This window comes from Balaenoptera borealis, assembly GCF_965194805.1.
Source record: "Balaenoptera borealis genome assembly, chromosome: 7".
NCBI classification, from domain to species: domain Eukaryota; kingdom Metazoa; phylum Chordata; class Mammalia; order Artiodactyla; family Balaenopteridae; genus Balaenoptera; species Balaenoptera borealis.
Genome location: NC_138864.1, coordinates 8,409,849 through 8,422,894, shown reverse-complemented (window position 1 = coordinate 8,422,894; position 13,046 = coordinate 8,409,849). Strand labels below are relative to the sequence as shown.

Below are 13,046 nucleotides of genomic sequence, written 5' to 3'. Positions count from 1 at the left end.
TGGGCCCTGATAATGCTGGGAACAGAAAGAAGCAAAATGAACAAATAAAAAGTATTCTAATTGCAGAAAGTAGTTCACCAACCCAAGAGCGTTGTGGGGTTAGACCTGCAAGCTGGCTTGGGGCATGAAAAATTCAAAGAACTCAGATAGGGAGGTGGGAAGAGCCAGGGGGTGGGAAGAGCCATGTCTTAGGCAGAGCAGAGTCAAAGATGAATCAGATTCATCCCTGAGGCCAACACCTCCTTGCCCATCCCCTCCCCAGTCGCAGCATTCTGGATTTTACTTGCATTTAACAGAAAAGATCTGTTTTATGCTTTTTCAGACATTCGGGCATCTGAGAAGCTACTTCCAAATATTGTAAAAATTGAGGTTAACAGATTAAAGGAGTTCAAATCAAAGTATCAAATTAATTGCCCCTTGAAAATTGAGAAACTGAGTTTAGGAATATCTAATTCAGGATTAAGTACTAAAGAGAACTTCTTTCAATCATGGCAGAGGCATAAATAAAAGAATAGATGACTCACCCAAAGATTTGAGTGATTAAACCCGTGGAAAATGAGTGAGCTTACATATCTCCCATCAATTACATCATGGATATAAATGTGTGCTGAAATCTGATGCCCCCTTTAAGGCTCAGACAAAGTCTTGCTTCTCTGCAGCTCCCTCACATCCCTTCAGTCAGACAAGCCGATTTCCTCCTCCCTGTAATCCTAAGAGTATTTGTTCAATTATTGTATCAAATATGGACGAGAGATTCAGAGGGTAGATTTGGGAATCAAAGAATGCTATTTAAATTCCAGCTCCAACACTTCCCACTCTGTGACCATGGAGAAATAACAATTTCCTTAAGCCCCAAGTCATCACCATATGAAAAATAAAAAATGGGGGCAATAGTGAATCACGTATCAGCCAGGCTGATAGTCAGGCATATCAGCTGTTAACACATTGAATAGTTCTGCCTGAGGGTGCCTGCCAATCTGGTTACCCAGGACCCCTATATACAAGCTACAATGGCAACTAAAGTGTTAACAGCTGGCATGGGCTTTAGGGGTGTCCACACTGTAAGCTTCTGATTGGTGGTGCCTCTGCCCTATGAGTTGTAAGATATTTTAAATATCACCCCCATTTCTTGCAAATACTAAAAGGCCTACTGTTTCCCTGATACTGAGCAAATGCATGGTGTCTAGGATGGTAGTTTTTGTTGCTATAACAAAATATCATTTGTAATTTATCATTAGTTTTTAAGTCTGTCCACTTCTCCCATTTTATTGTGACTTCTTTTCATGGCATGTTATGTTATCTCAGTGACTAACAGTGTTTTTCACAGAGTAGGCACACAATGAGTAAACACTGAATTAAAATAAAGGGAAATTATCCTGTGGATCTTAATACTGCCATCCTGTAAATAAATCACCATTTCGATCAACTTATTTCTTCATATGAGTGGCTTAGTGTCTTGCCATAATAGCTTTCATATCATTAGTGGGGGAATCTATGGTATTACACATGGTAGAATCTTTGTGAGAAACCAGATACAAAATCACAACTATCTTGAGTTAATAATGCTTGATCTTTAGGTGTGGGCTTTCTCAGATACAAATTGGCTTCATAACATCAAAAGATGTGGGCTCAGCCTTGCATAAACTCTTGATTGCCATGCAACCAGATGTAACATGTCTCCTCTAGATCAATCCCACAAGCCAGAGATTGAAATATCAACTACAGTGTCAACATATTATATACGAAGCGATATGTAATTAACAAGCAATTTGGACAATTGCTTTCAATGACTGCAATATATTCTCCAGCAAATCTACACTGGGAGCCAACAATGAGGAATTTGTTGAAGAAACACGGACAGCACTGGGATAAAGGACAGAGAATCACTGTTATCTTCAACAATCACAATGGCCACCGATGTGAAATCCAAGCTGTCGCTGGAAAGCTTTCTTCAGTCCACTTTAACTCAGCCATTTGTTAAATCCTGCCCGTCGCTGGTTTCTGGGCTCCAGAAGACAGCACAAAAGAGGAAGACTGCTTACCCTTTATGGAAGTAACGGTTGCACTTTCAGCTGAACCAACCTTTAATCCAGTGCTGACGCTAAGTGATCTGTTTATCTCTCTGATCTCCACTCTTCTACCTCCCAGACACAACATGGACTTGACCCTCCTGTTTGTTTCAGCTTTAATCAACAGTCTCTGTGAGTTTCTTCATCGACCACCTTACCTATGTTCCCCCACTTATTCCATGGATACAGCACACAGTTTTCCCCATCTGGGGGAGGACCCACCTGTCATTCTCAGTTTTTCTTTATGTGGAATTTGGTCCAAGTCTAACAGCCAGAGTCTTTATTATTAACTTACTGATCTCTTTTAAGCCCACTCCCCACCTAGAACCAAGAATCGACCTTATATTTTATTGGAGAATGTCCTGCCAGAATCATATATATCATCCACTTAAGCACAATTATTCTACTTATTCTATATTAAGAGAATTTTGCTACTGAGATGTCTGGTTTTGCTTTTGGATGCTATGCTTTTATTGTTTTCTTGAAAGAAATTGTGTGAACGTTTTTATTTATGATAGGAAAGCAATTCCCTTTAGTAAACACACTACTGTTTTTATTTTATCGTTTTGAAAATGTTAAAATTGCTCCATTTCACAAACCAACGGTGGCACCTTCAACGTAACAGAGACTGTTCATAGGTCTCCAATGTTTCAAGTAAATGATACATAGTAAATGTTTAATCAAAACAATTAACACTAATTTTAAAAATATATGAAGTGATTATTATAACATTAAAAAAGAATGCCCTATTAAGTTGGTGACACTTTCCATTATTCTGTATTTAATTTTCTATGTTATGCATCAATTGATTTTTAAAAATTGAATTATCCATAATTTTAAATAAATTTTGTTTATTCTTGTTTATTATTAAACAAATCTCTTTAAATTGCTTATTGCCTGTCAGCCTGAAATTCAGTCACGTATAGATGTTTAGAACTCTGTGTTCCAAAGATCTTTTTTTTTTTTGGTAAATATACATGTCACAGATGTTATAACAAGACTGTGTCAATGCTAATTACACTTATCACAGCTGGCAATTTCTAAAGTCATTTTTTGCTGCCCATGTCTTTCTTGCTACATGAAACCTACTTTTTCAAAACTGCTGATTGCCATAATCTACTAAAATATTCTGACATCCACCTGTATCCATTTCCTGCTTTCCTGCCAAACTCCATGTTTTTTGGTTTTGATTACTCATCAATGCAGATTCTTCTTTAATATTCTCTTCATGACCCTTTCTAAATATTGAAATGAAGAAGTGATCACCAAAGCAAATATTCTTGACACCCCCAGATTATTTAAAAAAAAAAAAAGAAAACTAGGAAAATGGCAGCTTCAATCTGGGTGTTTAAACGTGTCTAAGCTCCTTATTTGAATCACTGAAGTTATAGTGTGAGGGCAAAACTTGCATTTGAGCTGAAAATTGGCTGAAGATGCCATTATGTAGTATACGTTTTGCTTACAGTTTGCCAAAAGCAGTGCAGGGTCTAGGAAATAGGCAGAAAGTACAAGGAGGGAATAACAAAGCCTCACAGTGTCACTGCTTCATCTAAAGACAGTACAAGGAAAGGATGTGACCAGGGCTTCTAGACCAGACAATGTGTTGTTTGTGTCCAAACTCTCAGAACTGACACTTCAACATTTAAAATCTAAAGGACAAATTAGTACCATAGAATTTATCATAAGGGACATTTACTATTACACAAGTTAAATATGAAAATTAAATATAAATCCTATCATATTTTTCTTGAAGGAAACAACAGTTTAATTAACATATTTTTGACAACAACTGTTGAAAAGTTATACCACTTTCTAATTGCTGGTTTTTGACATATAGTGACTTTTTCATTCCAAGACACATTAAATAAATACATATAGAGAGTGATATTTGGACATTATGATTTCAGACAAAGACACAACATAACTCAGTTTCCTGTGAGTGAGAGACTATCGTGTGGAAAAAAATTGAAATATGTGCTGTATCTAGATGAACCTAAATATTTTGTTTTGCATATTGACAACAGAGAGAGGGGGATGGAGAAGCTGTGTTTCTGGGATCTTCAGTGTGTTGTAGGGACGTATTATTTCCACATGTATATAGGCTTTTTCAAGTTTAGCCTTTACTTTGCCTACAGAAAAAGACGTTTTTCTGTATTATACACAATTTTGTTTCCTTTAAGTGCAGTTTGAATACAAGATGACCACAGACCTTAAAAACGTTGAATAATGGGTTCAAAATGCTTTCACATCTGCTGTGGCCTTCTTAAATGGAATGTGAACACAGATTAGGGCAAGAAAACTTTGATGTTGCTTTTTTTTTTTTTTTTTTTGATCCTAAGTTTCCAATTCTTTTAAAGATATAAGGAACTTCTTCTAGTGTAAATTGCCAGCTTCCCATTCCCTGCCAAAAAAATGATCATCAAACACAGCTTTGAGCTGAAGCTAAAAGTGGATCACCCACTCTTCTTCAACTTCTTTGCACCCCCTCCACCAAAGACCACATACCACCAACATTCTTCTTTCTAGTTTGACAAGTTCAAGAAATGGTCCCTACGTAACAAATTGGGTGCATGTTCCTTTGAATGGTTATCACTTTTGTAAAGTTTTCTCCATTCTTTAATTGATAAAATTTTATCACAGTAGTGACAAAATTCATTCTCATTCTTCCTGTTAAGATTAACAAGGATAAAATTTCAGTTTAATGTAAGAGGACATCACTTAGCAAGATCTTGAGGGGCAGTGAAAGTGTTTTTACATGGATACATACACAACCCACACAAGAGAAGTTTCTTGGGGCTCTGGAGGTTATTTCTATTTTCAGACATGGCTTGGGTTTACCGCAGGAAGAAGGTGGGCTATTCTGCCATAATTCATGCTGTTTTATTCTTCTCCTGTCTTTGGGGACTCTGGTTATCAGTGTTTTTCCTCTATGTTTCTCATCTTTTCCATACTGTTCTTTTCTTATGAATGTTAGGAGTTATGTCTTCCAAGTTGCTCATAACATTCTCAATATATTGATCTGGTTTCTGTTTTCCAGTGCAGTGAAGCCCATTCTGCTACTCTTTCTTACCCAACTTCCTTTCATTTCAATATGTCAACTATTCATCACATTAAAAACTTTTTTCAGGAGTCTCTGTTTACTAAAATTGATTTGAATTCATCAGGCAAGTAGTGATTAAAATTACTTTTTTCTCTTAAAAAAGGATTCCCCCACAAATATACCCTCCCTCCACACTGTGAGTGCAGTGTTTCATTCTTTCATATATTATAGAATATTTTCACAAACCCACATTATTGTTCTTTATTGCTTTGGATAAAGAGAAATTCGTTTCAGAACAGGTTTTGCATAAACACAAGGCAGCTGCATTCTCCCTGAGTCCTTTCAACATTTCAAACATGTTAAGAATGGAGAAATAGGTCTTGAAAAAGATAGATAGTGAATATTAGAAACAATCAAAAGGAGAATTAGGCCTACTATTTTGTTTTACACATCATTCTGAAAAATAATGACTCGAGTAAAAATAAGTTAGATAAATAAATTTAAATTTCAACATTAAATAACTGCAAATAAGAGATGGACAGAAAAAAGTACAATAATGATCTTTTTATTTTTTTACTAGTTTTGCCTTTAGAGGAGTTAACAAGCATGCTTTTTTCTTAACTAAAAAATAGTTTTATATGGGACTTCCCTGGTGGCGCAGTGGATAAGACTCCGCACTCCTAATGCAGAGGTCCTGGGTTAAATCCCTGGTCAGGGAACTAGATCCCATACACATGCTGCAACTAAGAGTTCGAATGCCACAACTAAGGAGCCTGCCTGCTGCAACCAAGGAGCCCGGCTTCCACAACTAATACCCGGTGCAACCAAATAAATAAATAAATAAATAAATATTTAAAAAAAAATAGCTTTATAATTTTTTGCTAATAAAAAAATGCATGTCCATAAATTTTTAAAATACTACAGAATATATAGACACCTGAAAGCATAAAACCACACATTTTAGTGAATTTCATTCTGTCTTTTCTTCTTTCTATTTTTACACACACACAAACACACACACACACACACATACACACACACACAGACACACACAGACATACACATATACATGGCCATACACTTTTAAATAAATGGGATCATACATGCAGCTTATATACATATATATATGTATATACATATATATACACGTATGTATATATACATATACAAATTTGAACATATTTTCACATAGAAACACATAAACCTATAAGATCCTTTTCAGTGCAAATAATTCTATGGTTTGAATATATACTAATTTTCTCAAATAGTCATAAATAAAATTACATTAAAATTGTTTAAAGATTTTGTATGTTCAAACTATGCTTTGTTGAACATCTTCATGCATGCATCTTTGTGAACTTCTCTGATTATGCATTTAGGATAAATTCAAAGAACTGAAATGTCTTGAGCAAAGTAACATACACTTCATATTTTGATAGAAATTACTATTTTCTTTTAAATGCTGAGCCAATTTTTGCTCTCATTAGTAGTGCTTAAGAGAGCTTGTCTCCACATGACTTTGCCAAACAGATCATTTTATATCATTTTATTCTTTACCCATTATTTTATAGATGCAAAGTATTATTTTATTTGTATGTTATTTTCTTGAATTACTAGTTGTAACCATTTTTTGTAAGTTAAGAGAATATTCTGGTTCTTTAATGAATTGACAGTCCATGCCTTTTGCCAATATTCTTATTGGTATATTTCTCTTTGTGTACAGCATTGTATCTATGAAGAATATTAATCTATTGTGAAATTACCTAATAAAATAAGTAAGTCTAGTAATCAGAGGTATTTCTACATTGGTGAGAGAGTGCAAATTACAAAATTTTCTGCAGTTTGATTTAGTAATATGTAACAGAGTTTTAAACATATGCATTCTATGGTGACACTTGTAAATCTACTTAAATGAATGTATCCTAAATGTATTCAAAGATCCATGTAAAAAATACATGAAAGAGATATTCATGGAAGCTATAATTAGAAATAAAAGGTTAAGGGATTTATGCATAAATACTTCAGTTTTTTGTTACTACTTAAAATGTTATTTTATAAAATTTTTATATTCCAATTGTCCCTTGTTGATATATGGAAAAGCATATTAATCTCATATCTTGTTACTTGGTATGATTGATTATTATTTCTAGGAGATTTTATTTGATTCTTTGTGCTTTCCTGCCTAAACAATCATGTCATCTGCAATTAAGGACAGTTTTATTAATTTCTTTCAATCTATATATTAATTTGTTTTGTTATTTTGTCTTATTGCACTAGATAGAACTTTCAGTTTGATATCGAATGAGAATGGAAAAAGAGGGCATTCTTGCCTTGTTCCCTATCGTATAAAGGAAGAGTTGATCTCTCACCACTAATTAAGCATGATATTAATTGTAGCTTTTTCATATATATTCTTTAGCGTGCTAAGGAACTTTCCTTCTGCTTCCATTTTTGAGATTTCTTTTACCATAATCAGTGTTGAATTTTGTCAACTGCTTTCTCTCCATTTATTGATATGATCTTATTGTTTTTTTAAATCTGTTAATATGACAAAATACATAGATTGATTTATGAATGTATATGATCTATATATTGAAAACTAAAAACTCTGATTAAAGAAATCAAAAGGATCTACTGTAAATGGAGAGCTATTTCACATTCAGGGATTTGAAAACACACTGTTAATTTTTCTGAACTTGATCTATAGATTTAATATAATGCCAATAAAAAAACCAAGTTTTTTAATATATCTGTATCTATTTTGTGTGTGTGAAACCAGTTCTAAAATTTATACTGAAAGTCAAAGGACAGAATAGACAAAACAATACCAAAAAACAAAGTTGGAGGACTCAAACTGCCCAATTTCAAGATTTTGTACAAAGATGCTATAATCAAGACAGTGTAGGATTGGGAAAAGAACACATACATAGAGCAATAGAACTGTATAGAGAGCCAAGAATTCAACCTATACAAATGTCGACACTGATTTTTAACAAAGGAGCAAGCCAATTCAATAGAGATATTGTATTTTTAACAAATAATTCCAGAACAACTAGGCATCTATATGCAAAAACTGAATCTAGACACAGACTTTACACCTTACACAACAAATAACTCAAAATGGACTATAGATATAAATGTAAGATGCAAACCTATACAGTTTCTAGGAGAACACCTCTGCTGCCTTAAATTTGCTGAGGAGACTTGTACAAGCCCAAAGTGTGACTCATGAAAGGAAAAATAGGTAAGTTGGACTTTGCTAACATTGAAAACAAAACAAAACAAAGCAAAAAACAAAAAACAAAAACCTGCTGTGTGAAAGTCACTCTTAGGAGAATGAAAAGACCATCTACCATTTCATCTACATGTTTGTAAAGTACATGTATGATAAAAGATCTGTACCCAAAATATGCACAATGAAGAACATTAAAGACTCAAGAATTCAAAAATAAGAAAATGAATAATTTAAAATAGACAAAATTTATATAGACATTTCACCAAATAAAATATACAGGAAGCAAATAACCATATGGGAAGATGATCTACACCGTTTTTATGAGGGACGTGCAATTAAAATAAAAGTGAGTTTTCATTACATAACTATTAAAATGGCTAAAATTCAAACTGACACTACCAAACACTGACGAGTTTGCAGAACCATAGGAATTCTCATTTAATATTGGTGTTCATGCAAAGTGATTTAGTCATTTACGTTTGACAGTTGTTTTCAAAACTGAATACACATTTTCCATAAGATCCAACACAGGAGCTCCTTCATATTTCACTAACTGATTTGATAGTTTCTGCTGCTCAAAGACCTGCACACAGATGTTTATAGTAGCTTTATTGATAGTTGTCAAAAACTGGAAGCAACCTGGATACTGGATACTTTTCAACAGGTGAATAGATAAATTGTGGTGCATGAGTAAAAGGGAATACTATTCAACGATTAAAAAGAATGAGCTGTCAAGCCGTGCAAAATTGTGAGTGAATCTTAAATGCATATTGCCAAATAAAAGAAGCCATGCTAGAAAAGTCATATACTATATGATTCCATTTATATGACATTCTGGAAAAGGGAAAACAGTAAAAAGATCAATAGTGCCAGCGTTTGCCAAGGTGAATAGGTGAAGCACAGGGAATTTTTTAGGGTGGTGAAACTATTCTGTGTGACACTCTAATGGTGGATATATGACACTATACATTTATCAAGCCCCATAGAACCTTCCATCAGAATGAATAAATCTGAAGGTATGAATTTTCTAAAAAATTATTTAGGAGATTGGGCAAGCCTAGGATGAATGCAGACTGTGACAAAGACTATAGCTGCATTATAAATACCTGGAATAACCTCATTGGAGGGAATAGGAGGAAACGTTTCTGACCTAAGGAATTCTGGAAATTGGTAGAGAATGTAAGCCTTATAACAAAAGGAACTGTACATAGTCTCTATTCTGGTAGATAAAATTGTTTCCCAAGGGGGTGTGGATTAATGCTTCTAACAGGAGTGTACTGGAATCAAACCACTAAGTAAATGATGACAGTTCTTGGGAACCAAGTTTCTCACTGTTGGAGTGAAAGATTACAGAGAGAAGTGTAAAATAATCAATGAGCTAATAGATAAGAGTTGGAGACATCAGGATGAACTTATGTTTAGCTTAATATGGATAAAGACAGATCCATGCAGAAATACTTACAGATATATGTATATACATGGGTTAGTATGACTACAAATATGTTCTTGTATTGTCAGCTGGAAGAGCCTACAAACAATAACACCCCAGTGACAGCAAGCACCCCAGCACCCAGAGATTGGTGTCCAAATACCATTCTTCAGTGAAAAGAACCAGGGCTCCTTGGAGAAATGGCTGATTCTCAGGATGGAGCATGGTATACACATGATGAGCCTGGAGCATTGCACAGTGCCAAAAACAAGGAAGTTTGCAAAACTAGCAAATAGTGCAAAACACAGCGCTAGGGAATGACACAGGGACCCAGGAGCCATATGAAAAAGTTTGCAATGATGAAAGGTTGAATAGTTTGAGCAACAAATAAATAATGTAATACTAGATTACAATACTAAGTATAAATAAAAATCCATGGACCCATACTGATATAAATAAATGTTGTAGTAAATTAATAAATGGGGGATAAGTGACAAATCTCTCATGCAGAAGAATGACACATAATTTGTGCAGATTACTGTCCCCTCAAGAAGTAGAGCATTACTCCCCAACCTTAACTGTGTACTGGGTATAGTGAAGACTTTCTAAAGAGCAGTCACCTTAGAGTGGAGACATCTGACACTATCTCAGCCAGGTGATCAAGGTCAAGGTCAACAGTGATAAGACATATTGATAGTATGTAACCTTGATATGATCTAATGTGATGGTTCTTTACCTCTGTGGTCTTCCTGTCAAAACTCACAATCCCAGTCTAATCATGTGAAAAATATCAGATAAAGCCCAGTTGAGGGACATTCATAACATGTATATTTTCTCAGTTTGTAAGCCATTTCTCAGTCACAGTTTACAAATTTACCTTAAAATGTCACCAACATTCAACATGGTTCTGCAAAGCATGACAAGCCTACAGATCTCACCCCAAGCAACTCACCCTGTGAATTTGACAAAACCCTGGTTATGATCCTGTTCAGTTAATCAAACCCTTGGATGTTGTGCTGATGTCAAGTTGCTGTAATGGTTTCTCAATGTTTCCCTTCAGTTTCTGCACATATCTCAATAAGGAGCAGTTAACGCTCGAAGGGACACTGTTCAAGTGGGGACATCACTGTAGCCACTGAAGGCCACCTACAGCTCAGCTGGGCATCTGGTTCTATTGCCAGGAACCCTTTACCCACTACTGTCCATGGCAGTGGCACGCCTCTCTGTCCTCATGTGATAGAGGTGATCCCAGAATATGCTTTCATCTCTATATCCCTTGATTTGAATTGAAATCTCACATTCCTTTGTATCTGATTGGCAGAACCCTGCATGTATCCCAGCAACAAAGAGTCTGAGAACTTAGTTCTTGAATTCTCCTAGAGGGAAGTCAGGACTCATATCATCAGGAAACTCTACAAGCACAGGGATGATTTTCAATAGAGAACAACTGTGTAGCCAAAAATGGAGCATGGATCTACTGCGGAGGTTATAAAAGGAATCCAGGGGGGAAAAAAAGATAGCATGTTAACTTAGGGAGGTGGGGTTTAAATGGAGAGGAGTAGCATAGATACATAACAAAACAATGGAGACAGTATGAAAAGATAAAAAGGGATAGATTTGATGTGGGGTAAGAAGAGTCCAGGGAACATCAAAGAAAATGCCTCTTCCTTGGCGTGTCCACCTACATGCATTATGGTGCCATCCACACAGAGAGGGAGCTGAGGATGGGTGGGGGGTAGTGCTTTTGTTGTACTTTGTATGGTGGGAGAAGCCATGGAGAAGGCTGGCTTCAATTGGGGGCATACTAATATAATTGAACTAAGGAAGCCTATGTTCCAGTTAAAAGTCTGGCTCTAACTGTCACCTTGGCACTGGATTAGTAACAACTTTTTTTTTCCATTAGGGACAAGTTTCTGTCTTCTCGGCAGCCCCTCTGGAACGTCCTTCAGCGCACAAGTTGGTATTGTCCATTGCTGTGGAGGTGCCCAGCACAGTGTAGACGCCCCACAAGGTCATGTTAAATAAATTATTTTCTACCTGCCTCCTGCCACACATCCCAACTTAGACATCATTTAAACTCAAACTTTTCAAAAACTTTCCCTTGAATCCATGTTTCATTGGGACGGTATGAGGAATAGGTATTTTATTCATCTAAATCGTGCCCAACGGGAAAGGTTCTTTTATCACCATAGATGTTTAGTAGACTAACAGTTTCTAGAAACCTAAAGTGAAATAAGTATTTACGTTTGGTCTAATCTCATCACTACAAAAAGCTAATTTAGAGATTGTTCACCTCTAAAGTCATCTCCATCAACAGAATGGAGCGGGAGTGGGAGACCAAAGGCATGCAAGTGTGGGTTGATGCTTTTTCTTCCATTTGGCCACCCCAGTCATGCAAACTAAAGATAGGTGTATTGAAATGGTGTGGAAACATACATTCGTTTACATTTTCCAAACAAATGACCTCCTGTAGGTAACTTAGATAGCCACATTTTTCACTCTCACCTTTTGGTTTTCTCTCAGGCCAGCCCAATCACCGTTTAGACAATTAATCAGAACAGGCTATGCCTAATCGTTTTCATTGCAAGACTGCCAGATATGATCTCTGCCCAAATCTTTTCTCTGGTTTGATGAGTTGCCTTTTAAAAAAGGACAAGTCTTGGGCTTCCCTGGTGGCGCAGTGGTTGAGAATCCGCCTGCCAATGCAGGGGACACGGGTTCGAGCCCTGCTCTGGGAAGATCCCACATGCCGCGGAGCAACTAGGCCCGTGAGCCACAACTACTGAGCCTGCGAGTCTGGAGCCTGTGCTCCGCAACAAGAGAGGCCGCGACAGTGAAAGGCCTGCGCACCGCGATGAAGAGTGGCCCCCGCTTGCCGCAACTAGAGAAAGCCCTCGCACAGAAACGAAGACCCAATACAGCAAAAATAAACAAATAAACTTGAAAAAAGGCCACAAGCAAAATTTAAAAAAAAAAAAAATTTGTATGTAAAACCTACTGGAGTCTTGAGTTTTTACCAAGTCAGGGGAAGAGGGGACAGTGGGGCAAAAGCCCGGCTTCTAAACAGGGAAAGGAAGAGCTTTTGCAGAAAGTAGAAAGCTTTGCCCTCTTCAAGGTGGTGGCAGGTTTATGCTCTTACCAGGTTTCCCAGGGTTGAGCAGAGGCTACATCCTGCCTTCCAGGAGCTCCAGAAAAGTAAACATGAAAAATGTTATGTCACCCTTTCTCCAAACAGCACAAATCAGAGTGAAATTTGTTGCTATATTTAATTCT

General features: G+C 36.2%; 1 long non-coding RNA gene across 1 annotated transcript; it reads right to left on the bottom strand.

The window, feature by feature from the left end:
* Window positions 1-5,671: 5,671 nt before the first annotated feature.
* LOC309632138 lies at window positions 5,672-12,747 on the bottom strand. The gene is made up of 2 exons (XR_014246753.1): window positions 6,135-12,747; window positions 5,672-6,100 (listed from the first exon to the last, which is right to left on the bottom strand). It is a non-coding gene; the product is annotated as an uncharacterized lncRNA (long non-coding RNA).
* Between the last annotated feature and the right edge of the window lie 299 nt (window positions 12,748-13,046).